Here is a 24,619-nt window from a genome sequence, read left to right on the forward strand (position 1 = left end):
GAGGAACACAGCCTGCAGCTGCATCCAGACTTCTGACCTCCAGAACCTCGGGAAAATCAGGGTGTGTGATGTGAGGCCACTCCCTTTGTACTCACCTGCTGCCGCCGCAGCCGGAGGAAACCAGCACGGATTTTCACGTTGAGTCTGAGTTTTCCTTTGAGGCTGTGGCTTTTCCTGTTGTGATCGTAGCTCACCGTTGCTGAGGGGACAGTGTGTACCAGAGGCGGCGGAGACCTCATCTCACTTAGTTCTCCGGGCACGGGCATCCCCTGCTTCAGTACGTGGAGGATTGGGCTTGTGACCAGAGGCGGTTTGGAGCCTCAGGGACACTGAGGGATGCCTGTAGCCAGGGATGAATGATGTGTGTGAGTGTGTGTGTGTGCGTGTGTGTGCGCGCGCGTGCGTGCGCACATGTGCTATGGGGTGCGTATGCAGTGTGCATGTGGTTGTGTGTGGTGTGTGTGTATGCCGCGTGGTGGGGAGCATGTTAGGGAGGACAGGGGACTCAGCCCCTGCCTCACTTTCCATCATGATCTGCTCCACTGTCCCCCCAAACTGCCTACATTAGCAAGAGATGAGAGTCACCAGTTGTTTTTTTTATACACACAAAAAATCGAGTTTTTCTCACCTTGGTGTCCCCTGTTTCCTGCCCACTCTGGTTGACTGGCACCTCCTCTCTGTTCTCTTTGTGCCGCCCTCTGTCGCTGCCTCTGCACATCCTGCTCTGATTGGATGCGGCCTCTGCCCCCAGCTCCGGTACCAACACAGGTCTCAGGGCAAATGTGCATGGGACAGTTGAAAGGCCTACCCCTACCTGAGCAGTGGCCGAGCAGCCTGCTGTCTGCACAGTGTCGCTGCTGGAAGGAGCTGGGCAGCAAGATGTACCCTCCGTGGGCATCGTGACCTGACACCCAGTCACCTGGCGAGGGCAAGTCACCCGACAGTCTGTTTTCTCACCTGCAAATTGGGAGTCAAGTACAGATGGAGAAATCTGTTCCTCCTCTGGGGATGAATGAGGCCTTGTATCACACTGGCTCCTGGCTCTTGCTGACACTGACGTTCCTGGGTTTGGGGCTGCCTTCCTCCCGTCCCTGCCTCTCTCTATGTGGCCTTCTCTCTCCCGTGTGGCTGAGAGTCAAATCTCCTCTGATTCTTTCTTATAAAGAGACCGATACTGTTAGAACCTGCTGGGGTAACCCAAGATGATCCCATCTCAAGACCGTCAACTCAACTTTTGCCATTTAAGGGAACATTCATAGAACACTGAAATTAGGCAACAGAGATCTTTGCAGGATCATGTTTCAGCCTATCACAAGGAGGTAGGTGCTTTATACATCTTTACATTTCATATCAAGCCTAAGAGGTATTATTTCTGCTGCTTCACGGAGAAGGACATTGAGGCTTGGAGATACTCACTATGGAATTTCAGAAAGCTCCTTCGGCTTCTGAGCACCTTGGTATTTTCTTCTATAAAATGATAATCATACCCTTCCTGACCTAGATGAAATGAGACAATTTTTGTACAAATTCTTAGCAAAGTATTATGTGTTACAGAGATGCAAGGGGTTATTTTTTGCCTTGAGTGGATTTTCCAGAAAGTCTTCTCCATGTGGGAGAGGAGAGACGGCTTGGCTGAGCATTGCGAGTGAAATGCCAAAATATTTCTAGAAATCATCAGTGTCTTAGAGCGCCGAGTGTTCGTTACGAGAGCAAATGAAATTCTGATGTAGATGCATTTTAAAACATTCCCTGTTTGAGGAAATGCACCTGGAAGCCACTTCCCAGAGAGAGGTGGCAAGAAATGCTGAATTTTTTCAAGTTAAAAGCGGGAGAAATGGTGCATTTTATTCTTTAGAATGCTCCTTCTCTGGCTCATCCTTCTAGGCATTCCTAACCGGTATGTTCGAATTTGATTGCATTTGCGCCAGGCGCTGTTCAAGTCTGTTAACTTTCTGCAGATTCTGTCATCTTGGTAAGAGAGAAAGGATGGCAGGAGCAGCAGGTGAGCGGGAGGTTGCATAGGTAAGCAGGAAATTGACTCCAGGAAGAGAAAGGCAGACACAACAAAGAACATTTAGGAGGAAGCTAGACGTCTTTATCAAAATTGATTTTTGACTGGATGGGCCTCTGCGCTGCGTACATGCCACATTTATACATCTAGATCACATGTGGAAAACGTGGCCACTCAGGGCAGAGCTCAGCCAGCACCACAGCAGACATCACTAATCAATCACGGTGACCCAGCACTCCATGCAGCTACTCCCAGTCGATGAACTCTATCTATTGCCTCTGTGCTAGTTGATAAGCCTGGGACATAAATTTCACTGCATTAATTACTTACTTAATTCAAAAGATCTTTTTCACCTGCTGTTGTGCTGTTGCGCCTGGTGTGTTTGCAACCCAATAATACCAGCTACTGATCGTTTGCTGTGCATCAAGCTCTGTGGATTGAATTCGCACAAATCGGAGTTCTTTAGTTGACTGAACTTCATTTGAATAAGGTGAGAATAAAAGAAAGAGTTCCGTCTTCTACAGTGTGTTTGAAGACTGCTTCTCCAGCGAGTTAGTGTTTCTGTGGGTGAATGGGGTATTGTCTGATGTTTGTCCACCACTTTAGTGCTGTTTTTGGCAGTGTTTATGGTTAGATGATTTGGGGAGTACAAAAGGAGTCGTTACTGTCAAAAAATATACATCTAGGAGTGTGAGGGAGTAGCTCAGTGATAGAGCTCTTACCTAGCAAACAAGAGGCCCTGGGTTCCTTCCCCAGCACTGCAAAAACAAATAAAACCAAAAAATATTATGGCATAGGACAGAGGAGCACCCATGATCCAGTTAAAGAAAAATAGCAGGTTGTATTTGTGTGTGTGCATGTGCATGTTTCATGCACCCATGTGAGTGTAGGCACATGCATCTTCATGCATGGACAGAAAGTACTAGCAAAGTACTAGCCAAATGGCAAAACATTAACCATTACTGCATGTTGGTGCAGGGTGTCAGGCATGCATTCTTTTGTCTTTGTTGTGTGTTTGAAAGTTTTTGACCACAAACATTTGGGAGAAATGAATAAAAGACACACAGAGAATGTATAAGATGTGTAATGTGCATGTACCAGCTCTGCACAGTGAATCTAGTCAGTATGTGCCACAAACATGTGCTCATAAAAACAAGAAACTTAAAGTACAAACCCCAAACAAAACCTGGACCCAAATGAGACTTCCTCATCCATGGGCTCTTTACTGCTTGTTTTTGTTTTTAAAATTTTAATTGAAATATAATTCACACACCTTACAGTGTAAACATCTGTGGTTTTTATTATGCTCATTATGCTGTGCAACAATTACCCCATCTGCGCTACAACACTCCCATTGCCCTGCCCCAAAAACCCAGACCAGTTAGCAATGCGTCTCGACTTTCTCCTCCCCCAGCCACTACCAATCTACTTCTGCTCCATGGATTTGCCTATTCTGGGCATTGCCTATAAATGTGCTCATACAACCTGAGGCCTTGTGTAATTGGAACAGACAGGGTCTTTCACCAGGACAGTGTTTTCAAGGCTTTCCCCTGGTGTAGGATGTTACCAGCAATTCATTCCTGTTTACAGCTGCATAAAAATGACGCGCCACATTTTCTTCACCCGTCGTTCACCCCTTGATGGCTGTTTGGGCTGCTCCCACTACTTCACTGCTATGAAACGTGGGGCTATGAGTGTCGGTGCTGTGGCGCAGACGTGTGTTTTCAATTGTCTTGGGTACAGACCTAGCCCTGGAACCGCTGGGTCGTTTGTACAACCTTCCCAGCACCTGTATGATGGTGTATTCCCACTGGCAACCTGTACATCCCCACACCCTCCCTGATGTTTGAGATTGTCCTCTTTTTGAAATATAGCCATCCTAGGGGGTGTGAAGTGATATTTCACTGCAGGTTTAACGTGCATTTCCCCATCCGTTTTTTAATTTTAATTCTAGTGGATTTAGGGGAATATGTCGGCTGAGATACTGAGCCTACAGAAGCAGTTAGGCAACCCAAAAAGTATTACCTTGCGCTGTTGTTGACTGATTGCACTGCAGTGCTGGGGATAGAACCGAGGGCCTCGTGCATGCCGGGCAAGTGCTTGATCAGTGAGAACCCCCTCAGTCCCTTACTGAGCCTTAGCCTTCATCTTTGTCTGCCCTCTACACTTGATCTTAGCCAAAGGCCGAGAAGTGATTTTTTTCTGCCCTCTAGACCACTCCTGTGTTAATATATACACGCTCGAGGCTTGTATAGGCCAAGCATCCCCTATCCAGAAATCTGAAGTGCTCCAAAATCCAAAACTCTCTGAGTGCCTGTGTCGTTGCTGGCCGCTTCCCGCTCCAGGCGGCTGCCCACCCTCCCTGCCACACGGTTCCTTCTACCTTTTGGCCAGCGATGGCACCTGGGCTCCTCATTCTCAGAAGCTCTGACTTTTCTGACTTTAGGAGCCTTCAAGGGTGGCCCGTAGTCGTGTTAATGAGATCATATGTACAGCCAGGGACTCTTACAGGTGGGCTTAGAACTCTGCCTCCCACAAGTCTTTTGACCTAAGTGTTAAGCCCGGTCTTTTGCTGATGCTGACTTCAAAATGTAACACACAGTTATGCAAGGAGTTCCCGTGTTGTGGCTAACACTGCAAGGGAGCCGTTGAAGGTGCGGGGACGTTCTGGAGAATCTATCGGTATTGCCTACACTGCCCCGTGCTGCCGATTACTGCATTGATTGCCCCCGCTGCCTTCAGGAGCTCTCCATGGGTTCATCAAGACCTTGTTGAACCTGGACAGAGTGTTAAATTGCACACTTGTTTCCCCTTGTGATTTGTGGCTCTTTTGAAAGACTATCCCCTTGATGTGCCCAGGAAAATTCCCTTTGATGTGCCGAGTCTGGACAGTGGAGTTTTTAAGGAATCTGAGGCAGAGAAAAGGAGAACCTGGCCGTCCTGACACAGGCCGGCCTCTGTGTTTGCTGCTCGCAGTGAACCCTTCTGCAAAAATGGTTTTTATTCTCAGCCATCGCGCTCCCCTCTCCTGTCAAATCAGATTCTGACGCAAGAATAAATCGCCCCTTATTATGTTAAGTAGAAGAAACTAACATGTGAAGGAAAACACCTTTGAAGGAGACCAAGGAGGGACTTCCTACTGCCAAGATCAGGTCAAAAGTGGCTGGAAATCTCTCTCTCTTTTTTTTTTTTTGGTACCTGGAATTGAACTCAGGTCCTTGCACTTGCAAGGCAGGCCACCGAACCGCTGAGCTAAATCCCCAGCCCAAAATCTCTCTTTTAATGCTGCAAAAATGCAGTGGGTTTTGACTGGTGTGAAACAGCACCTTCCAGCGCGTCTCTGGGACACCGGTTTTATCTGATCAGTAATGGGTGTGAGGAGGAAAAGATTCTCCGGTCACGCAGGTTCACCATGCCAACTCGTTATCAGTCTCCTAAGGGGATGCATGACCGGCTGTGATTTACAAACCCACATAGGGGCTGGTGCTCACTTGGTTTCCTGTGAAAGAAACAATTACGAGATTAGGGATCTAAGGAGCATACTTTGGGCAGGACGGTGTCCAAGGGTATCCCCGACTTTGAGAAAGTAGGCATGGCCGATTGGCGAACCTGGGACACCAATCCCCAGATGAACCCATCTCCACGTTTGAGGAGAAACACAGAGTTGGGTCATAGATGAACACTCGTTGTGTCTAAAATACTTCCCAAGAGAATTATCCCTTAGTGTTTTTATTGACTATTAATATCATTCTCAGTTTGAGAGCCCCCAAAGTGACCTCAGAGACTTCAGTAACAACTTTATGTCTCTGGAGAGAAAGAGAGGAGTATTTTTATTATGACACGGGCACTTTGGGCATCTTTATCCTATTTAAATTTTGCAATAACCCTGCTGATGTAAGGGCTATGACCTGCAGCTCATAAATGGCAATGTGGCAGATCAGAGAGGTTAAGCAGTTTGCCTCAGGTCACACAGCGTGTAAGCACCAGCAGGCACTTGGAGCCAGACACCGCTGACTTCAAAGCCCCTCCTCTTCCCCACATACCACTCTGTCAATGATGTATTTTAATGTGCGTGATGAACGGGAGCACTAAAAGTTGGACATAGCTCCAACATTTCAAACCGAGTCGTATTTCCCATTAATCGGCATTACAGTTTCAGAGACACTTCCTCTTCCGTCAGTCGTCTTCAGCGGACCGGACTGTGGCTTTGCACTCGCGCATCCCAAACTTTCCCACTCCTCCCTCTCTATTCTTTTGAACCATGAAGTGACCTGAAAATCACAACTAAATAATGCACTAGGAAAGGCCAACTCTGACTGCGCTCGTTTGTTTTCCAATTTCCAGCCTCTCCCGGGGAGGCCAGCTCTCGTGTGGTCGCAGTGTCACCTCAGCTCACGGCGCGCAACCTTAGGCAGGTGACGTCACTTCCGGGCCTGTTTCGTCAGTCCGTGAAATGCGGGTGACACCTGGAGGCCCGGTGAGGGTTAAGTAAGGTCACCACGTGGGACAGTGAATGGAAAGTACTTCCTAGGAGTGCTTGGAGAGGGCGTGGTGGTGGACGCTGTAGTCCCAGCACGCTGGGAAGCTGAGGCAGGAGGATTGCAAGTTCGAGGCTAGCCTGGTCTACACAGAAACTCTGTCAAAATTTTTTGGAAAGGAGAGGACGGGGTCGGGGATGCTGCTCGGTGTGAAGGCCCTGGGATCAGTCCCCAGTACCTCAAAAAAGTGGTTGGCAACTGTTAACTTCTTTTCCACCTTATAAATTGGGGCTTAATATTGGCAATTATGATGAAAACCAGAAATAAGAATGATCAGGGACACTTATACTTAAGGGCTCTGAGTGTGGTTAGGAAGAACCTAATGCTGCCTTCTCGCTGTGGTATCAGCTTAGCTGCTACTCACTGACGCGAGCAGGCTGGAAAGTGCAAGTCAATGTGAACACACATTAATATTAACCAAAGAACAAATATCCCCGAGGCTCCTTTGGCCCTTCGTGTTTACCTTTGCTCTGAGAAGCGTTGTTAGCAAGAGTAACATTAAACAGACCAGCCCTGCAGGCTAGGAAGAAGCTCCTTCTCTGGCACTTAACGTGCGCCCTTAGCTATGCCCTGCTCTTCGTTTCAGCCAGATACGTTAACATTTAAACCCAGGGAATTTTTATCACCATTCTATTTTCTATCCCTCTGAATTTAGCCGGACTCCTGGAGGGACTCTTCAGTATTCCCACGAGTGGAATCACAATACATTTGTCCTCTTGTGGCTAGCTTATTTCACTTAAACTGTTTCATGGTTCACCCACACTGTAGCAGGTGTCAGAAGCAGTCTTCCTTTTCAAGACTGAGTAGTATTCCATGGGGTGGAGAAGCCCCCTTGTGCTTATCTATCCATCAGCGGACATTTGGATTGGATCTACCTTTGGGCAATTATAAATAATGCTGCTATGAACACGGGTGCATTCTAGTTCCTTAAAATAAAATTCTAGTCTTCATCTGTCTTTTTTTCCCTTTCCCTGAGTGATTTCTAAGAACAACGTCCAGGAGCACAAGGCTGAGACTTGTAAGTTGTAAATGACATTGGAAAGTCCCTTTGTCAGACACACACACACACACACACACACACACGCAGTGACTCTTTCCTGTTATGGTGCATGCGGGTCTATAATGTCCTCCAAAAGTCTCATCTGTTCAGAAGATGGGACCTGGGGGAGGTGGTTGGACCACAGGGGCTCTAAGTACCTCCCTGAATGTAGCCATCCACAAACTCATAATTCAGTGGCATTATTGGGAAATCCTTGTTGAAGGAAGTGGGGCATGGGGGCATGAACTTGCAGACTATACCTGGTCCCCGGCCCCTCTCTTAGACTCTTTCCCTTTGTCTCTGCTTCCTGGCTGTCATGAAGTGAGCAGCTCTCTCCCAGTCCCCCGCCCGCCGTGATTCCGCCCCACCACAGGCTCAAAAGCAATGGAGCCAGCTGGCCATGGACTGAAACCTCTGAAACCGTGAGCCCAAATAAACCTGTCCTCCTTTAAGCTGTTTATGTCAGGTGTTTTGTCACAGCAGTGGAAAGCTGACCGTAGCACTTGCCTTCTAAGGAGCAGCTTGTATTATCCTGACCATATGTCCCCGTTTGCCTAGGATGGTCCCGGCCCACACCTGCCCTCCCAGTGTAATTCTTAATGGCACACCACTGCAGTTGGAAGGATCCCTGGGTTGGGTGAGGAAAAATACGGTCACACTACTTGCAGAGAGAGTCGTAAATTGATGCTAAAGTAATGGCTTTCAGTGTGACTTTCTGGTCTAAGACCCTGGGTCTTAGCCAAGGTGAATTTTGCCTCCTGCCTCCGATGGGACACCTGGCAGTGAGTGACGACCTTTTTCATCGTCACCACTTGGGTAAGTGGCCATAGCAGCACCTAAAGGGTAGAGTACAGCACAGCGCCCACCCCGAAGAAGTATCCGGCCCTGATGTCAACAGGTGAGAAAGCTGGATTTAGGAAATACAAGGAAGAAAAGAGGAAAGAAAGGAAATGGACTTTGACAGGGTGAAGGGAGGTCAGAAAGCAAGAAGGAATCGATGCATTTTGCAAGGAGCAACAGACAGAGCCGCAGCCCAGAGTCAGGAACTTGGCCTCTCCAGGGAGCTTGGACCTCATTTCAAATTGCTCAGTCCCCTTTCCCCTCTCCCTCGGTCTCTTCCTCCTCTGCCTGACACAGCGGCTGAGACGAGTCCACAAGGTGCTGAGAAGTTTAGAGCCTTTGACGATGTAACCCGCCAGCTCTGGTGCACATAGCGTCACCTTCTGAGGCCAACGGAGACGGGGACGCGCCCTCCCATCCAGGCCACAGAACCGGGAGGCTTCGTGCACAGGGCAGTCCCCAAATGCATCTTTGCCCATCCCCAAGGACCAACGTGCAACTCTAGCTGGAGAGTGTCACGGTTGCATCTCCTCACTTGATATCCCCAGAGCACCCACTGACCTGTGCCTCTTACAAGCCCTGATTTGTGCCTCTCGAGGCATCCTGGGTTAGCAATGGATGCAGAGAAGACCTGCCCTGTCCTCTTCCGTCCAGCTTCTGATTTGGTGTCTTTTAAATACGCGTGCTCATCCAGCACCCAGTTCTGTAACTGTCCCTGTTGCGAGCACTCACCTGTCTGGTCTGAACTCAATCTGCAGAAGTTCCCCATCGGCCCTCTATAAATATTCATCCGTGATGAGGTCAGGCGAAGAAGGATCATTATGAACACAAACCACACAGCCTCTCCCCACCCGGGGCTGATGACAAGGGCGAGGCGGGCCCGGCATCCCCTGTGAAGGGCCTGGAGGAAACCAGACTGCGCTGAAAGGAAACCAGGCCACAAGAAGAGACGCAGGGTGCCAGGGAGAGGGAAAAACCCAAGCCGAGTGACTAATGTGCTGTTTCTTCCGAACCTCACTGCCCAAATTTACTCTATCAGGGTAATTTCCCTAAGTGTAGCGGCAGCCGGTGAAAAATCTTTATGCCAATAAAAATATTTGCAGGCCACTCTTTTTGTTGTTTTAATTTGGCAAGCCCACCTAGAAGGCTGGCTTCTATACTGATGAACTGGAAAATCAAAATGACCCCAGAATTCACCTTCCGACAGGGGAGGAGGACCGCGTGGAGGCCGAGAATTATTTTCATTAGTGTGTGGGTCACACGCGAACAGTTCCTACCGCTGGGGTTTATTGGCCCTGGCGTAGGTCTTTGGATTCTGGGGTGGGGGCTGGAGACCGCCTCACTTACTGACAAAATAGATGACTAGCTCAGAGCCACTTAACCTCCCTTTAACTGATAATTAATTTTAAAACCTGTTTACTCTCCCTGGCACAGCTGAGACTTTAAAAAGACCACTGCGAAAACAAATGGAGAAGAAAGTCTTCTCGCGGGAAATGAACAGGGCGTCATCTCCAGGAAGGGGAGAGATCAGGCCTCTGTCTCCGTCGAGCCGCTTTGGTGAAGTGTTCTGTGTGCTCACGAAGGCGGCAGACCCAAGTCACAGGGTGGCGACAGCTGCCTTTTAAGCTCACCCTGTCTATTCCCACGGCCCCCCACTCTCTGATGGGGTGACCAATGTCCCCTTGTGCCTGGGTCCTACCCCTGGACCCTAAATCCCCTGAATTGACTTTTCCTGTTCTTTGCCACCTTTGGTCTCCAGGATCTTTGCCTTAGTTTCCCCTCAACTCTATTCAGCCAATAATATTCTCTGACTTAAACTCTACAGTTTAAATCTTTCCCATTTTTGCTTTTTTTTTTTTGAGACAGTGTCTCACTATGTACCCCAGGCTGACCTCAAACTTGTAGCAGCGATCCTCCTGCCTCAGCCTCCGAAGTGCTGGGAATACCGGCGTGCACCACCACGCCCAGCCCTGTGTTTCTTTTAACCTCAGGATACTACCAAATGGCCAGGTGACAATATGACGAATGCCCACATTAGCTCTAAGCCCCTTCCTTTGGCTCCTTGTACAGAAATAGGTTTATTATAATTTTTTTCCAACCAGGACTTGGTGAACAAAAAACAGAAAAATATAGAGAGAATATAAATGTAAAGAGACTCTAACTATAAAGAGCAAAACGGCTCATGTTAAATCTCAACTCTATGGCAGCACCACCCATATCTCTGTATAGACTGGTGCCTGTAATCCCAGCACTAGGAGGCTGAGGCAGGAGGATCTCTGTGAGTTCGAGACTAGCCTGGGCTATATAGTGAGTCCAAGGCCAGCCTAAATTACATAGTGAAATGCTGTCTCAAAAAAAAAAATTGTCTTTGTATAGATCCCCCCTGCTTTTGTTCAGTAGTGGGGTTGGAACACAGGGCCCTGTGCATGCTAGGCAAATACTCTACACTGAGTTACATCCCTACTCCTTTTTAAAATTTTATTTTATTTTGAGATAGAATCTTACTAAGTTGCCCAAGTTGGCCTGACACTTGCAATCTTCCTGCCTCAACCTCCTGGGTAGCTGGGATCCCGGGTGGACTGCCATGCTATTTATTAATCTCTAAAACACTGAAATCGCATGTCTTATTAGTTGATAGCATATTTCATTCATTCATTCTTCATGACCTGAGCTGAATATAATCATGGTCTCCACTCTGTCTCCATCATACTTATTCAGGATACCTGGAAGAGACTTAAACACAGAGACTCTACCATTGCTAGTATAACTGAGTAATGTTTTCTACCCTTAGTAGTGAAAAGTATATTTTAGCTTATCCAGAATTCAATTCAAAAAGTGTTCTGGGGGGCTGGGAGACTTACTTGCTGTCTGTGTGTGTTGGGTCATCCTCAGGAGGTGACGGCAGGACTCTCTGGCTGTGGTATAGACCCACGTGCCAGCCCAGTTGCTGCTGTGGAGTGTAGACTGGAAAGCTAGAACCTTCTCCCTCTGGGAGAGCACAAGAAGGTCTGGGATTGAGCCCGCAGTGATGGGTCTGCAGCACTGAGTGTGAAACCCCAATTCCCCAATGAGATGCAGGTGTGAGAATGTTTGCCAGGGTCTACAGGGGGCGATGGTAAAACACCCACGAGCACTCAGCCAGTGCTCACCCGGGGACTAACAACCCTGGACGTCTGGAGCCTGATCGCCCTGCTTCCCGAAGTACTGAACTCATTGCTTGTTCATTCACTATATTTTATTTATTTATTCATTTATTTATTTATTGGTAACAGGAATCGAACTCGGGTCCTTGCGCTTGCAAGGCAGGGGGCGGAACCGCTGAGCTAAATCCCGGGCCCAATCACTCACTATATTTTAATCTTCCCTGTCTCCCTTCTTTTCTTCTACCTTTTCTTCCTTCTTCTCTCCCTCGCTCCCTTCATTCCTCCTCACTGTCCTTGTTTCTTTCTTTTCTATGACCACTGGGCTCTCAAGCTGGACTATCTCAGCCCTTTCTCATAGGTAAGCTGTGTGCCCTTGGGAAAAGTCTCTTAAACTTTCCCTGCTCATTGTTGAAAAAGGAGCCTCACACTATCTGCCTTGTCCAGTTATCGCGAGAACTTGCCGAGTTATGCATATGGTGCCCACAACAGTCCTAACACCTCCATGCTCCATTAGTGCTAGCTGCTGTGATAATTCACTGATTAATGTTTACTCGGTTGTTGCAACAAAGCAGGCATTGGGCTAGGTGTGGGGCCTCCACCTCGAGGAGGAAACCCGTTCTCCACTCCTGTGGAGTACAATCTGGTGAAAGATGGCCAATAAACACTGACAGAAATAAGCCAAGTGCTCACAGCCTGGGCGCATCCTCTGAGGGAAATAAGCAGGGTGGTAAAATGAGAACAATGACAGAGAAGCTCCTGGGTGCCAGATGTTCCCAGAAAACCTTTTGAGGAGGTGACGCTGGAGCCGCCCTCTGAGGTCAGCATGGCTGCCTGGGAAACTCTCCAGACAGAGGCAAGAGCTAGGCAACTTTGGAGTCAGGACGGAACCTGGGCCGACCCAGCGTGGCTGAGTGAAGCGAACCAGAGAGAAGCAATGTGGGACCAGATGAGTACGGGCGCTGTGACGCGGGGAGCTGTGGCCGCCATTTTGTGGCTCACCCGTAGCTCATCTCCCGGCTTCCTTAGTTGGTTGAGGCGGTGCCAGGCCTACAACTGCTGCACGTTTTCCTGGATACTGTTGGGTTCCTCTGGCTCCTGAGCCATTTAGGTGTGTGTTCAGAGCCACGACAAAATCCCTTGGCTTCTGAGGATACCCACAACATTAACATCAGACACAAGAGGGTGTCTTGGTTTTGGCTGTCATAACCAACTACCACAGACTTGGTGGCTCTAACAACAGAAATTTATTTCTAGCCATTCCGGGGACTAGGAAGTCTGATATGAGGGTGCCAGAACTGTCAATTCTTGTGAGGGTCCTTTTCAGGGTTTGCAGATGGTCACCTTCCTGCTGAGTCCTCCTGCCTCTTCAATCCCACCATAAGGGCTGTACCCTTGTGACCTAATAACCCCCCAAATTCCCTATCTCCAAACACCATCACATTAGGTTTAACGTTTCAACATATAGGCTGAGTATCTCTAAACAAAATTGCTTGGGATTGGAAGTGTTTCAGATTTGGGATTTTGAAATATTTGCATGTAGATAGTGAGATATCTCAGGGATGTGACCCAAGTCTGTCTAAACACAAAATTCATTTCTGTTTTGTGTATACTTTATACACATGTTGGACATTGATTTTGTATGATATTTTAAAGAATTTTTGTGCATGAGACAAAGTTTCAGGGTGTGAGAGATTTTCCACTTGGCATTGTCATTGCTCAAAAATGTTCTGATTTTGGAGCACTTTAGATGTTGGATTTTTGGATTAGAGATTAGAGATGCTCAACCTACATGCATTTGGGGGGGATACAAACACTTAGTCTGTAGCAAGCAGGTTCCAACCTGTCCCTGCAGGCTTTTCAGTGACACCCCCCCTCCGTTGCATAGCAAAGGACGTGGCCTTTTTCTCTGGTCCTGGGATGAGAGTTAGGTGCTTGTATTTCTCAGGCAAAGGAGCATCTTTGTTACTCACGAGTCCCTGGGTGGACCTGAGCTTATGCTAAAAGGTAGATGACTCAGGGTGGGGCTGGTCACCAGGAGGATGGACTGACAACATCATGGTAGGGAGGTGGGAGCTCTAAGCCTAAGAAAAGCTGCACCCTGAAGCTGTGGGGAGATCCCTGGATGGGGACACGTTGACCTGCCCAGAGGGTGCCAGGCTCTGGATTCTATGGGGAGAGGCACAGGGGTTGTGGATTTGGGACCCTCCCAGACCTTACCCTGTGCCTCTTTTGGTCTGAGCTGGTCCTGATCCACTTGCTTCATGATAAAATAAATCAAATGTGGTGCTCTTCTAAGTTCCATGAATCACTCTGGAGAATGATTAAACATAGGGAGGGGCCAGGGATTTAGCTCAGTGGTTTGGCACCTTCCTCACAAGCGCAAGGACCCGAGTTCGATCCCTGGTACCAAAACAAAAACAAAAACAAAAACAAAAAAATACAGGGAGGAGGTGTGAGCAGCCCTCTCTTGTTTTGTAGCCAGCTGGTCCGAAGTGCAGGTGGTCTGGAGACCCATTCACAGCTGGCGTCTGAAGTGGGGACCATTACAATGGGCACTGGGCTCTTGGAACTATGGGCTCGGACTCTAAGTTCAAGCACTTGGTGTCAGAACTGAATCACAGGAAGCCTGTTGGGGCCCAGGGGCATCCCTGTCCTGCTTCCAAATGCCTGCCTTCTGGACTTCAAAGTCAGCATCAGAAGCCAAGATAACAGTGTTGCAGAGGTAGCTGGTCGGCTCCCCCAACTGCATAAGGTCCAAACTCTGTGATGCACATTGAACACACATGTGCACGCATGCGTGTGCGCACAGGTATGTCTGGTGACCCAGCCTTTCACACCTGCCACCAGCCCCCCTTCCTCCGCCCAGGACAGCCTGCCCCCTGTGGTCATCTGTTCCACATCTGTCCCCTGAATGACATAGGCACCAGCTCGGTAAATATGGCACCGGGCTGCAAAGAAAGGACTCACTGCTGGCAGATCTGAGGAAATCTGGCATCTACCAGCTTAAGAAGCCTGGAGGAGATTTCCATGGGCTGGACGTCGCAGGAGGACTTGGCAAGAACCGTTCCTTCCTTTCCTTTCTGAGACTTTGATACTGTTCAATCGAGACAGCTCTGGAAGTGTATGTGATTTCCCTTTGCTTTGATGTATTTCTCTCTCCCCAGTCAACTGCCAGAGCAATAATAACAGCTGCCCTTGGTAAAAGGACCACAGGGCACCAGGAACCTGCCATATACTTCCCCTTTCAAATGTACAATCCATTCGTGGGCATTACTGTCTCTATTTTACAGCTGGCAAGACCAAGGCTTATAAAGAAAGCCCTGTGCTTTGGATATACAGCCGTACAAATGAGTGCTGTGAGCAGCAGAGCTGGGATTCGAACCCAGGTCTCCCTGACCTCTCTGGCCCCTCCGTCTAAGCTCCTTTGGCCCTGGGAGGTGGCTGACACATAGTGATGTGCCTGGTGGGAGTTACTGCTCCATGTGTCTGCCCTCCTCGCCCTTGCTGCTTAACTAACTGCTTCCCACTCTTACAAGTGACAAGGAGACGGGGAAGAAAGGCTTCCCTGCCTGCCCCTGCTTCAGGCGGATGGCTGGGTATTTTTAGCAGCCTAGGAAGTCTCCCTGTAAAACAGCTCTGCTTTTGAACTTGCCTCGTCAGCCCTGCCTCCCAAGTCCCCTGCAGAAGGTTTATGGTTGCTGCTCACCAGCTTTGCTGATGCAGCCGGTAATGTTTATAACCACAATCAAGCACTCCAAGAACCCAGCCCTGATTTCTTACCCAGCTCTATCCTGTAACGGAAGATTTTTCAATCGAGTAGGTTTGCCTCTTGCACAACATTCATTTTGAAATAGCTCCAGCCCAGCGCTGAGGCTCTCATGAGGCCTTGCATGGGGATTTGTACTCGAAGTCATGGAAATACATTTATTTTACCTTCCTCTTTCTTCCTCTTGGAGGGATTTTAATACATCCCACAGGAGTATTTCTCCCATGGCAGGAAAAAGATATGCTTTGCACCAAAGACAAAGATCTTCGTACAGTAGTGGTTGGCAGAGACGTCCACTGGGGCTCATCCACGGGCATAGTGTCTACCTGGGGGCGTCACCTCGGCATTATTGTCACAGTGCAGATCTTCCCGGGACTTCAAGGCTGGATAGGGCACTGGCAGAGGGGAGGCACGTTACACACTTGTCTCCTTGCTACTTTTCACGTAGCAGGACATGCGTCTTGGTTTGACTTGAGCCTGAGAAGTGGCACAAGGTCTCAGCCGGCCCCTACCCATCAATGGGACAGACGTCCCCTCTGAACGGCTGGGAGGGCAGGGAAGCCGTGGCCATGTGAACCAGGTCCAGAATGAAAGGGGGAAAATCCAGCTGAGTAGCAATGAGCTAGCTTCAGGAGAATCATCTCTCATCTTCCTGCCCTCAAGAAGGCCTGTAGTGAGGGATTTGAGCCGGGAGCCAGCATAGCTGGGCTGAAAATCTAGAAGGCCTGTTTATTCCCCCTCTTCTTCTTCTCCCTTTCCCTTCTCTCTCCTCCCCTTCCTTTCCTCGCAATCCTTTCTCCCTCTCCTTCTCTGCCTCCCTCTCTTCCACTATATTTGGAGATGCTCAGGCTCATTTCCCATCCCCGGGTGATGGTATTTAGCTTGTTTCCAGTCTTGCGCCGCTCCATTCAAGCTGCAAGGAATAAACTCGTGCATTATCATTTGGTACCTGCCCAAGTGTGTCTGCAGGACGAAGTCCTAGACGTGCAGCTGCCGAAGGAAAGGTGTATTTCTTCCCTGTTGCTGCTGGAACAGATCACCATACGCTTAGTGGCGGAAAAGGAGATAAATGTATTCTCTCACAGTTCTGGAGTCAGAAGTCTGAACGCAATTTCACTGGGCTCAAATCAAGGTGTGGCAGGCCTGGCTCCTTCTCCTGTGTCCTCCTTGCCCTTTTTGGTTTCTAGCATCCTCTTCTGTTCCCTGGCCTGTGGCTCCTTCTTTTTCAAAGTTCAGCACGCTGACCTCTGCTTCTACCACTATGTCACCTTCTCTCAATCTCTTGTGACATCAGACTCCCCGGGATGACCAGGCATAATCTTTCCATAAATTGCCCTCTGTCTCAGTTACTTTGTTCATGGCTGAGACAAAAATTCCCAACACCCAAGGTTAAAGGAGGAAAAGTTTAGCTGGCTTACAGTTCATACAGGTTTCACACCATAATCGGCTGTTTCCAACACAGGGTAGCACCGAAGAGGAGAAACGACTTATGGCAGCAAAGCAACAAGGTGACCTTAACTGTGTCTTCGCCCCCTTTCTCTTACCCAGACCACCGGGATGAGGGCAGCGCCAAACCAATCAGTGCACTGGTTTAGTCAGCCCTCGCTCGTAATCCCAGCATCACACACTCTAGATTCAGCCACCTCTGTAAAAGCCACCTGTGATGCTGGAGGCTTTGGTGGGGACGTCTGGACACGAACCTTCACACCCCCCTTGGAATTCGCAGTCCATCATTAATACACAGGCACAGCCGTTTTCCATCCCTTACCGATACAGCTCTGCGAACTGATCTTTGCAAAGTTGCTGGTAAGAAATTGTGCTCGCTGTGGTTTTTCATGAACATGGTTCTTATGAGTGAGGTGGGAGGGTGTGTTTACACGTTGGAGAGCCGCGTGGAGTTTCTTTTTGGTGTGCTATCTTTTTACCTCCTTGGCCTATTTTTGTTGTTGTTGTTGGACTTTCCTGCTCATTTATTGTTCTTTAGAGCAAAATTAGCCCTCTGAGCTGAATTGCAAACGGTGCTGTTATTACAGCCCCTTTTTACAGATGAAGAAATCAAGGCTCAGAGACCGTAAGCAACTTGTTCAAGGCCACCAGACCCTGGTGATGAAGTCAGAACCGGAGCCCTTCTCCCGTGCTGTGTTCTGATCGGCCAGCGGCTCGGTGCGGATCGTCCGCCAGCCCGCGCGTTGGGAGGGACGCGTCCACGTCTCCTAGCAGACCATGCGCTCTGCAATTTCCCAGGCTCTTTCACTTTCGTCGTCTCACTTTCACTTTCCTATTATTGTCCCATTTTACACGCAAGGAAACTGAGTCTCGGAGGGATTGAGGAGCCTGGGTGCATCGAAACCTGAGGTCAGAATGTGCCATTAGCCCAGGGTCTTAGTTCTATGCTATCAGCCCTTTCGTGACTTAAGACTTCCCCGTGCCACCTTAAAACTGTCTTTACCCTACGTACAACTATACAGTTTGCTGTAGTCTTTAATTGACTCCTGTTTTAAAAACTTAGCCTTCTTCTGATGAATAACAGTGTCCGATGAATCTAATGAATCACAAGTCCGATGTCCCTTTCTTTGGCCCTGAGTGCCACACACCTAAGAATTTTCTCATACTGGCTGCAATTTTCGTATTTCCCACAAGTGGAATATGTATCACACGTTTTGGAAACACTGCGTTAAATCTGTAAAACCTAGTAGTAAACAAAAGGCTCTCACAATAGCCCCCCTTTACCAAACACCTACTAAATGCCAGGAGTGTCCTTTAATTCTTTCAGCAACTCTAAGAAACGAGTGTAGATTTTTGCAATTCATAGAAGAGAAAACAGAGAGGTTGGGTGACTTGTCTAAGGCCACACAGCTGGGCAGTAGTAGCAGAGCCGGGATTAGAGCTCAAGTCTTTGACTCAAGGCCCATGGATTTACTCGAGCTGTGTGTTGCTCTAGGTGCCCCCTAGCCTGGGCATTAGTTCTCTGATTGCCAAGCCGCTACTTCACCATAGGCTGAGTTAGGATGTCTGGGCAGCCTAGCCAGTGACTAAGAGGATTTTCTGTTCTGCCACTAATTGTTTTAGCTGCTTAACGCCTCCACGAAGTGGACAAACACAATTAACCCATTTATGAATGGGGAAAGTGGAGTGGTTACACGGTTCCCTAACACCGCCCAGTGAGTGAGGGGGAACAGCCAAAAACAACAAATAATATTATTCCAGGACACGCAAACTCAGTGAACCCAAGGGCTTCCCAGGGCCCCTGGTTCTCCGGCTTCAGGGGGGCTCCCCAGCCGTGACCCCTCCCAACGGACGCTTCCTGCCCCACAGGGGCTGGGCTGGGGTTCTCCACACTGTCCACATGCGCTCAGGCCTTCCCGCTATTCTTTTCAGATCACAGCTCGATGTTCTTTTGCGTTGAGAGAACGGCATGACATATTTTGTAGGAATGATACCAATTTTGCCTAATGGGCCACTCCTGGGGTGGCTGTGAAGATGAACGGATTAGCATTTGAAAAGCCCTCTGGAATCCTAGACAGGCTACAGAGAGGCGCTGAATCATCCTTCACCCTAACACCAGTCATTGAAGAGGGAGGCCTTGATAACCTGTAGTTTTTGCTATGAAAAACCAGCTGCAGGACAGGCCCCGTGTCCCCGGGGTTTGAGGAAAATGTGGACCTGCTGCTCCCCACACCCGACATCCCCCCGCTGTGCTCAGCTGCAGTTTCCCAGGTCCCGGAGCCCATTGTGAGCTCCGGAGCAGGGTAGACACCACAGGCTCCCACACCACGTGCAAACTGTCCCTAAAAGTGGGACGTCTGAGACGCAGCTGCCCTACTCCATAGTTCAAAATGTGAATGGTGGGCTCCTGGAGATGCCCGTTTTACGAGAGGGAAACTGAGGCAGGCTCAGGTGTGCAGCTGGAATCTGACCCTGGCTCTCCTGACTGTTCTTTTCACCACATCCCGAGCACCTGAGAAAATGTCACTGTTTCCACCCCATCCAGGACCCGGTTACTCCCAGAAGGGAAGCTGTTGCCTGAAATTCTCCCATCTTACCACTAAGTCCATGAATGCCTTAGTTAAAAAATGTGTGTATAATGACCTTGTTTGAGCATATAAAAAGCTCCGACCAAGAAAATAGGTGGTGCTGTCTTTGGATTTCAATTCCACGAGTTGGTGGGATCGGAATGCGGAGCCAAGTTCCTCTGGCGTGGGTGGTGGGGCGGCTGCCCTCCCCCCTGCCCAGCAGCCAGTTCCTCCCACAGCTGCCTTGCGTCCTGTCCAAGATAAATGATGGCAGAGACGCAGCCTCCAGCAGCATGGAGAGCCCGTCTGCCGGTGCCATCTGATTCCTCCACATGCAGCGCGGTCCCAGGATGTGTGGCCACGGGGGCGGGATTTATAGGTTGCAGTTGGGGGACCCCGTCCTGCCCTTCACGCAGGCAAACAACCTCCAAGGAGGCTGATGCTTTGCGCTGTCTCAGGGGCCAGGACTCCGCCCAAACCTCTAACCCTGCAGGACGCACTGCCTCTGTATGGGACCATCAGCCGCTGTGTGACCTTGGGCAAGGTGCTTCCCCTGCCTGGGCCTCATTTTCCTCTTCTGCCAGTGAAAAATGTGATTGTCACAGTTCAGGGGAACATCCTAGACCTTCCCGTGGTGCCCCCAACAGCCCTCGCGGTTGGTGTCACCATCCTTACTTTGCACAGATGTTCATGAGGACGATGATAGAAATGTAAGATTGGGTGGAACCGTGCCCAGGAGGAAAGGGGAGAGAGGACTAGAAAAAAAGAGAAGGTGAGACGAGAGAGCAAAGAAAGTGTGTTCCTCTGAGCCCGGCCCACAGGGCCCTTTCTTGGTGATGGAATCACGGTGGCCCCTTGGTACGACAAAGATGGATCACATGGCCCTTTCATGGCGAAGGACCCCTAGGCAGACCAGGAGCCCAGTCAGAGACCCAAGTGGAGCTGTAGGACTTGAACCAAAGCCCGCCTGAGCAATGCAGAGACTGAGCTTTTTAGCCCTTAGTCAACCATCCTGCTGCCTGGCACTGACCCTGTCCTCTGCCCTGGCCACTTGGCCCAGCATACTCTGGGACACCCACCCCTTGTGCTGCGTGGGCTCCTCTGTCCAGAAGCCCCCTGTCCCCTCATCAGCTGGGCAGGTTCCCACGCCCACGTGGTCACCTGATGAGTCCAGCTCGGGGCTGACCTCTTCCAAGGGGGCTGGCGCCCCAGGCAGAAGTCGCACCTCCCCACCTGTGTCCTCAGCCTGTTTGGGAAGCGGAAGGAGATCAGGGTTGAGATTGTCACGCCTGTTAAGCACTCCACCAGGGAGTCTGGCCTTGTGCCACGTCTGGGGATCCAGTCTGCAGACCCTGCAGAGGGGACACAGCTTGCTGGGTGGCGGCGAGTCCCGGAGCCCAGATAAGCTGACTCTGCTTGCCCCTGCACCCTTCAAGGCACACGTGCTCCAGATGGTCCAAACCCTGTGCGGGTGATGTCTTTCCCTATACAGGCAGCCTCACAATAGACTTTAAATTATAAATTAGAAACAGAGAAAGACGAACAGTCACCGATAGTAAAATATAACAATTATAAGATTATCTTCTAATGAAAAATTATGAGTTACTTATTCTGGAATTTCCCACTAAATGTCTTGGGCCCTGCTGCCCTATTGACTATGAGTAACTGAAATCTTGGAAAGCAAAACTGTGGATAAGGAGGGGCCACCCTCCCTCTTGGTGGCCCTTTGGGTAGTGTGGTGGATTGACTAATGGACAACTTGTAGCACCCAGCTGAAGGGATCCGCCTGGGGATTGTTGCCAATAGCCATAAAAAGAACTGGAGGGGAAAAGCGTGAGCTGTTGATTTTCTAGGGAAGCTTGGCATGGATGGTTTTCCTGATGCAAACTATGCTGTACTCATCGGAGGATGGGCTCGGGACCTCACCGTCACTGGGAACGGCTGCTGTTCTCATCAGGGGAGCGCTGGTCTTCACCCTGAGCATCGCCTCCTGGCTCCCGTGTGGATCCTTCAGATCCTTCATTTCACCAGCGTAGGTTTTCTGGCTTTCACCGCTGGCCTTCGGGCCTTCCGGGTGCAGATCCTCAATACGGACACGTGGGAGACATTGTGTGGGCTCCGGGCCACTGGCTGGACTCGTGGAGGACACTGCCTTGGACTCTAAGCCTTTAGCTGGACTTGTGTGGGACATGGATTCAGGCTAATACAGGATTAGCTGGATTCTTTGGGCCTCTGCTGTGTGGTTAATCTCTTGCACTCCTTTGCATTTGACTTTTTGGGTAATTATCATCTTAGAGATTATGTGTCTTGTATTTAATGTAGCCCCTTGCCAAAACCCTCACTACAACAGACAGTGAACGCTGGGCTGGGCTGTGTCAGTAGGAGGGGGCTCAATGTTGGCAGAAAGAAGTGCGTTGGAGAGCCCACAAGCCGAAGGGTACAAGGCGTCTAGAAGCTTCCAAGTCTCTCCTGAACCTTCCAGAAAGACTCAGGGCTACTGACACCTTGATTGTAGACTTCTGACTTTCAGAGCAGCAAGAGAATAAATCCACTTTGGCTTAAGCCACCAAGTGTGTGGTCCTTTGCTGTGGCAGCCGCGGGACACCCACACAGATAGACGTCCTCCTTAAAGTCTCTGGAGCCCTTGGAGGGCAGAGGGCCTGATACGCACTTGCTCGTGGAAACCGCAGGTTGGGCTCCATCCCCCTAGGAGACCACCTTTGCTTTTGGGTCCCCTCCCGGGGTGCAGGCTCCTGAAGCTGGACCCCCGCTCCCAGCCCTCCCTTTCTGGCCACCACTCCTTGGTCAGTGGGAAAACTGCTACCCCTTGCCCACACCCTGAGTCCTAGTCGAATGAATAGCTCTTTTCTGTCCAGATAAGGGATGATTGTTTCCAATTATTTATGCGTCTCTATGGAAACATTCCTTAAAAATACTGTCCCTACTTGGATTTTCCAGAAGCAGTGTCTTTGGAACATCTGTCGGTGACCATGGACTTGGTTTACAGTAAGGGAGGAGGTACTTCCCTTGCATCCTTTGGGAGATGAAGCCCAAGCTCAGGCTCCAGGCTCGGCCTTCCTGTTTCTCGGTGACCTTGAACAAATCCCTTCACATCACTACTTTCATTTCACTGCCTTGCTGCAAAGTGAGACCAAATGACAGCAAGTCCTCCTTTCTACTCTAAAACGCTATGTTCTCTCTTTTCATAGGAAGCCAAGTGTGGCAGAGGCATATGCCTGTAATGCCCACACGCTGGGAGGCTGAGGCAGGAGGGTCACAAAATCTGAGCCCAGCCTGAGCAACTTAGCAAGACTCTGTCTCAACTAAAAATAAAAAGGTCTGGGGGATGTAACTCAGTGGGAAAGCAGGGGGGTTCAATCCCAGCACCACACACGCACACACATGCACATAGGGAAGGTATTGTGCTCCCTACCACTTTAAAATAGTCTGCTGCCACCCTTGTGAACCGTATGTTCTGTGTCCTATGTCCAAGGATTACTGGGCTATTCACGGTTTTCTGAAGGTAGAATGAGGATAGTACTACTAGGCATCTCCCAGTTGACCATTCTTTTTTACTAAGAGTTTACTCGCAGTGTTTCATTTAATCCTCCCTGCCCCCGGGGAGAGGTGTTTTTGTTTTGTTTTACATCTGAGTAAACTTTGGCTCGGAGAAGAAACTTCTCCCAGGTCACTCTGTGATGAAGGGGCGAGGAGATGACTTTCAGTCTGGACAGGCACCACTGTGGTCACAGAATATCACCTGTGCTCACTCCTTTCCCTCATCTCCGTGTGGTCAGGTGTAGGTGTTGTCGTCCCTAGATCCCAGAGATTTAGCCTGGCCGCTGAGTAATAGAAATGTCTATGTCTCCCTTCTGGGCTGAAGCACATAAAAGCAGATGGGAACTTTCTGTCTCTCTCTTCTGCTGCTGCTGTGACTCCAGAAGCCAAGTGACAGGACAGGAGAGGGGAGTCCTGACTGTCCTGTGTCAAACTGTGTAAATGAGAAATGAACTTGTTATGAACAACTAAGACTTCGGGGTTTACTTGTTACCGCAGCACAGCATATCCAAGTGGACTAATTCTGCAAACTGTGTGGACTTCTGTGCAGTTGGATTTTCTTTATGGATGATCTTTTTTTTTTTTTAAATGGAACTTTTACTTAAAAACTAACTTTTTTACTATAGCGTGAACCATCTCCATGACTCTAAAAATATAAAAATTCTTGAAAACCCAGATTATTAGACTCAGAGATTATTAACCAGTCCTGAAAAATCTAGGCATTGATTGCCAAATGATCTGTATACCTTGGTTGAAGGCCAAAGCTTGGAGGATATTCAGTTCAGGGAGGCTGTGGGGCTCCGGGGCTCAGAAAGGAAAAGGGGCATGAGAGATACAAATTAACCCTGAAATTTTCATGCTGTGCAATTGAAGGTAAGTGTCTTTTTGTGAGGCTGAGTCTGTACAGGTCGTGGGCTGCCTTTCCTCCTTTTGTTATCATCATTTAGAATGAGATCAGCAACCCAGCCAATATCTATAAATAAATAACTCACAAAGACTTGAACCTCCTGGCAGCAACTGTCCAGACAAAGGCTCATCCCCCTGTTGGACCTCGGCCTCCCCTGCCTGCCCTGCAGCTGCGCCCGCATTTGTGTCTTCAGAACGAGACCACAGCGGAGAGTCCTCCCAAGCATTTCCGGCTCCCATCCCTCGCCAAAATTTAAGATCAAGAATCCGCCAGGCATTCATGGGGCTAGGTGGGAGGGGACGCAGGCAGAAGATGGAAGGCCCCTCTTGGTGCCCAGGGGGCTGCAGGAGAAGCAGTCTTCAGGCAGTGTAACTTTTTAAAAAATCACTTTCTTGGTGACACACGCTTGCCCTGATCTTGGCAATGAAGGAACTTCTTGAGGGAAGCATGCGAAGTCGCCTCTGCAGCCCGCTCACTTCTGCCGAATCCCCTGTGTATTACAGTCTGCTTCCTCGCTCCCAAGAGCCAGGCCTCCAGGGGCCCAAAGAAAATGCTCCAATCAGCCAATACAGGGTGCCTGGAAGCCGCATGCTCCCAACTTATGTACGGTCATAGTTGCTGAGGGAGAGGGACATGTTCTGAGAAAGGCGTCATGTGGCATAGACCTGCAGAGCATAGATCAATCACAGGGTGAGGCCACTTGATACAATCAAAAGGGGAATAATTACAGGATGTCTGGGGCTAAACTCTTATAAATAGGTGTCAACTCTCAAATATGATTTAAAATACAGTACAGTAGACAGG

The sequence above is a fragment of the Fukomys damarensis genome, unplaced genomic scaffold, assembly GCF_012274545.1.
Source record: "Fukomys damarensis isolate Sample0158 unplaced genomic scaffold, DMR_v1.0_HiC HiC_scaffold_12, whole genome shotgun sequence".
Classification (NCBI taxonomy): domain Eukaryota; kingdom Metazoa; phylum Chordata; class Mammalia; order Rodentia; family Bathyergidae; genus Fukomys; species Fukomys damarensis.